At 40.9% G+C, this 5249-nt stretch overlaps 1 long non-coding RNA gene across 1 annotated transcript; it reads right to left on the reverse strand.

The window, feature by feature from the left end:
• Positions 1–1147: 1147 nt before the first annotated feature.
• On the reverse strand, positions 1148–4700 carry LOC118152054 (uncharacterized). The gene is made up of 3 exons (XR_004740402.2): positions 4521–4700; positions 3927–4077; positions 1148–1353 (listed from the first exon to the last, which is right to left on the reverse strand). It is a non-coding gene; the product is annotated as an uncharacterized LOC118152054 (long non-coding RNA).
• Positions 4701–5249: the final 549 nt, after the last annotated feature.

Genomic DNA, 5249 nt, shown 5'->3' on the forward strand with positions numbered 1-5249 from the left:
AACCTGGTGTTACTATTCAATGGCATAAAGTTTCAATCATGCAAAATGAGTGAGCTCTAGAGATCTGCTGTCCAACACTGAGCCTGTGGTTAACAAAACCGTACCATGCACTTAATTTTTTTTTTTTTTTGAGACGGAGTTTCGCTCTTGTTACCCAGGCTGGAGTGCAATGGCACCATCTCGGCTCACCACAACCTCCGCCTCCTGGGTTCAGGCAATTCTCCTGCCTCAGCCTCCGGAGTAACTGGGATTACAGGCACGCGCCACCATGCCCAGCTAATTTTTTTGTGTTTTTAGTAGAGACGGGATTTCACCATGTTGACCAGGATGGTTTCGATGTCTTGACCTTGTGATCCACCCGCCTCGGCCTCCCAAAGTGCTGGGATTACAGGCGTGAGCCACCGCGCCCGGCTCGCACTTAAAATTTTAAAAGAGTAGGTTCCAGCCGGGCAAGGTGGCTCATGCCTGTAATCCCAACACTTTGGAAGGCCGAGGTGGGCGGATCATTTGAGGTCAGGAGTTCATGACCAGCCTGACCAACATAGTGAAACCCGTCTCTACTAAAAAATACAAAAATTAGCTGGGTGTGGTGTCGAGTGCCTGTAGCTCCAGCTACATGGAAGGCTGAGTCAAGAGAATCACTTGAACCATGGAGGTGGAGGTTGCAGTGAACCGAGACGGCATCACTGCACTCCAGCCTGGGGGACACAGCAAGACTCCGTCTCACAAAAAAAAAAAAAAAAAAAATAGATAGACCTCATGTTAAGTGCTTATACATTAGTTAATTAATAAAAATGATTCTAATAATAATACTAGATTGTCACTAGCCTCTTTGACTGTAAAGCTGCTTGTTCCTTAGCACAAATCAAATCAGAGCATTAACTTGCATCAGTAGTTACTGTTTTCTCCATGGCTATGCCACTAAAAAAAAAGGCAGTGTCACTTGAAACTGTTCTTGATGAAACAGTAAAAATTATTAATTTTACTGAGTCTCTACCCTTGGAGGAAACGAGAATTTAGAAGATAAATGTGGCAACATAGAAGTGATACGTTTGTGTGTTTATTACATTTGTTTTTAACATAATCGATTCAATTGCAAGTTTATATCATTTATATTATTTTTAAATAATGGCTTTGTTCAAGAAGTGGTGCACAAAATTCCTTTAATTTTAACATTTGGCTCTTGCAAGTGGTATGAGCTGGCTTCAGCAGACCACTGTATATCCATCTCTAGTCTTCATTACTCACTGATTGGCACTCCCTTTCTCTGCGGCTGGCCCTCCTCTGTAGTACCTTATAAAGGTAGTCTTGTGTCATCACTCAGTTTTCATGAACCGTCTGCTTTAGGATCACCTGGAGAACATGATCATATTCCAAATCAATTCAATCCATTTTGCAGGGAATGGGGACTTGGAAATCTGCATTGGAGTACTTGGTTGAGTTGCCCCAAACATACACACTTCTGGTGGTGATTCTCATGCACAACAGGATTGCAGGAACACTGGTTCAAGAGTTTGACAGAACAGCATTTTTTATTTTTGACTAGAATTTTTAAATACCAGGTCTACTTGTTTTGGAAGATTGCTAAATGACTTCATCTGAACAGGAGGCTACACTGTGAGCATTCCATGAAATGTTTATTCATAAAATAATGCCTGTCAGTGGGTGGGCACAGCAGTTAACACAGGAGACCTGCTCACTAAATGGAAACCTTCTGTGCCCCTTCACCCCTTGCTTGGGCAGACTCTCCAATTTCACAGCCTCTTACTGGCCACCGCAGTGTCCCTGTCCAGGCTTTGCTGTTCCAGAATTCTTTATTCTATTTTCTGAACTCCAAACACTTCTTAACTCCCTGTTAAGCACAGAAGAAATTCTCTTAGCAAGCAGCTCCTCATCCACATTCTGAAGCATACTGATGGATGTCCAGGTCCCCTGACCATTTCTGGCCAGTGCTTCAGAGGGGATCATGATTCTGCCACCACTGGGTTCTACACATACGGAGAGTCAGGCAAGTATGTCACCAAATATTTATGCCACTTTTACTCATGCTTTTGTAATTAATTAAAAATTAAGCAAATTGATAAATTTGAGAGTAGGAGAAAAGTTAAATGCTCACTATCAAAGCTATAAACAAATCCATTACCTCCCAAAGTTTCCTCCCATCCCCTTTGTTATGATTGTTTTGGGGGTTTTGTCTGTGTGATAAGAACACTTAACAGCAACAGATCTACCCTTTTAGCAAATTTTAAGTATGCCATATTATTAGCTAGAGGCACTATGCTGTATAGTAGATTTTCAGAGCTTATTTATCTTGCACAACTGAAACGTCGTACCCTTTTTTCTTAGGGGTACATGTGAAGAACATGCAAGACTGTTGCATGATAGTTTCACGGTTATATACTTATTCTCAAGGTCATGGAGATATATATAATAAATATGTGCAGCTTTTATAAAAAAAGTTAAATGCTTAGGAAACGCTTGAAGCTTAAGAATGGAATCACCTACGGATGAGAAAACGGTAGTAGACTAAGGAAGACAAAAATCTCTAAAGGGTCTGCCCTTAGATTTGTTCAAAAACTTATACTTCACTTTTAAGAAACTAAAACTAGAATTGGTAGAAAATGATTTATGAACATGATATTTTCAAGAAAAATGAAAGAAACTTCAAATCAATGGTCCCATATGCACAGAAAATACCTTGATCCTATATCCAGCAATCAACAGATGAATCACTATTGCTTATGTTTTAAGTTAAAATAAATTATCAAAATTGTTCTTGTATGCTTCATTTTTTTAAACAATTATCTTCTTTAACTCATTTTTTTTTAAATTAATCAACCCACTGTATGTTCCAGTCACATCAGTCAAGAGGGCAGATAAGTACCAGAGTAGACAGGTAACAATACAATATGAACCACATACATAATTTTAAATTTTATATGAAATAGTAGCCATGTTAAAAAAAAAGGTAAAAAGAAAAAGGTGAAAATAATTTTAATAATAAATTTTGTTTCATCCAATATATTCCAATTATTATCATTTCTACTTGTAATCAATATAAGATATCTTAGTAAGGCTTTTTTTTTAACACTGTCTTGAAAATCCATTGTGTAATTTACATCACATCACAGCACATCACAGATAGACTAGCCATATTTCAAATGCTCAGTAACAACTGTATTGAACAGCTGACAAATCTTGCTATTGTGAAAGTCCCATCTTTGATAATGCTTTTGCTTTATCTTCACAGGCAATACCTTGGTGCAGCCTCTGGTTATATCTTGCCTGGACCATGTAGCATCTTCCCCTTGAGATGACTCCTCTCCGTCACTGCTTAATCTCAGTTTTTAATCTTGCTGCCAAAATCGCATTCTCTACTCTTCACCTTGACTGCACTATCTAGGATTCTGTCATGACCATCTCTCACTGAATTAAAACAAAGCCATGATCTCCTTCCTCAAAGAATTTTATTAGAGAACCCTAGGCAATCTTACTTTCTATATTTCTGTCTGCTTCTTTCACAACCTCATTTTATCTCTCAAGCTATTATTTCAAATTTCTGCAACCACCACGCCCCCTCCAAACTACAAGACTTAGGAAATCACCGGGTAACATGACGTAATATATCAGAGCACTCAGGCTTGGAGATCAAACTGCCCAGGTTCAAAGCTTGCATCTGTTGCTTCCTACCTCTGTGACTACAGCTAAGTTATTTACATCTTCGTGAGGAACCAGGTGGGCTCCAGGGAAACAGATTCTGAAATAGAGGTTTTCATGCAGGAGGTTTACTAGGGAGTGCCCATGAGGTCAACCCCAGTGGAAAGGAAGGGAAGAAAGCTGCATTGGGCAGAAGGAGAAGTTCAGCTGCAATGCAGTACCAGGAAAGGCCTCAGTCAAACCTGTACTTGTATCTACACCATCCTTACCTCTTAAGCTGGCTTTCTTCCTCCCCAAGCCAACTCTATCCATGAGACTCTGTTTCTCTCTTTTCTTCTCCATCATGAAGTCTTTCTCTCTCCTATACTTTCAGGTCCTCTTTCTCTCCTTGAACTTCCTCATTACACAAATCTCTCCTATCTTTTTAAAACAGTGAAATCCTCACTTGAGTTCACTTTTCTCAGTAGCCAAACACCTCAGCTTTCTCACGTCTCATTCACTCTTCTATTTAACATCTACTCTATGGGTTCTAGCCATCTAATAAAACTTCATATTCACTGGTTATTTACTGCCTGTGAGGTGTTATACTAAGCACTCTACGTGTAGTATCTTACTAAATACACATGTACGTATTAGAAAGAGATTGTCCAGATCCCCCTTCAGGAATTAAGGGCTGTTCCTTCAGCAAATGGATGTGGTCTCATCAGAGAGCCTCAGCTGTCTGCCTCTTTGGGGGATGACCTTAGCGGAGAACAGTCCAAGACCACACCACACCACCTTCCCAAACAGCCCACATCCAGCAATTGTTCATTTTACAGTATATGTACATTACATACAGCAGTATAAAGGCCGAATGTCCTCACCCGTGCTCAGAACAACTCTTCAAAGGTCACCCAGTTTCAGAGCACCCTATGAGTTCCACTGAGGCCTTTCTTGAGACTGCCATGCAGCTCACCTTCTCCCCCTGCCAAATCCTGCTTCCTTTCCTTCCTTTCCACTGATGTTGATCTCATGAGCACTCCCTAGTAAACCTCCTGCATGGTAAACTCCATCTCAGAATCTGTTTCCCTGAGGCCCAGCTGGCTCCTTATGACAACATAAATAACTGCTATAGTCACAGAGTTAGGAAGCAACAGATGCCCATTTTGAACCTGGGCAGTATGACCCCCACTCCAAGCCTGATTGCTCTGATCCATTATGTTATGTTAGCCAGTGATTTCCTAACTGGCCACCTATTGAAAGCTTTAAATTCTAATTTTACTGGAGCACTCTGCTGCATTTAACACTAAGGAGTGCTTCTTCTTTCTTGAAACCTTCTCTTCCCTTGGCTTTGGTGTCTGTACAACTTGCTAGCAGGAACCTTAGGACCGTCCTGGACTTCCTCAGGGCTCCAGGATTGGCCAGTTGTTTTCCTCCCTCTGCGCATGCCGAGGGTGACCTCATTCATTCTCATAGTCTCAATTATCACCTCCCTCCTCCCATGTTTATAGCTCCCAGCATTCAGAGTCATTCAGAGTCCTGTGTCTTCTACTTAGACAGAGACCAGCCTTTCTTACTAGGGTTTACGACTCCACAGCCCAGCACCGTGAGAA

This window comes from Callithrix jacchus, chromosome 3, assembly GCF_049354715.1.
Source record: "Callithrix jacchus isolate 240 chromosome 3, calJac240_pri, whole genome shotgun sequence".
Classification (NCBI taxonomy): domain Eukaryota; kingdom Metazoa; phylum Chordata; class Mammalia; order Primates; family Cebidae; genus Callithrix; species Callithrix jacchus.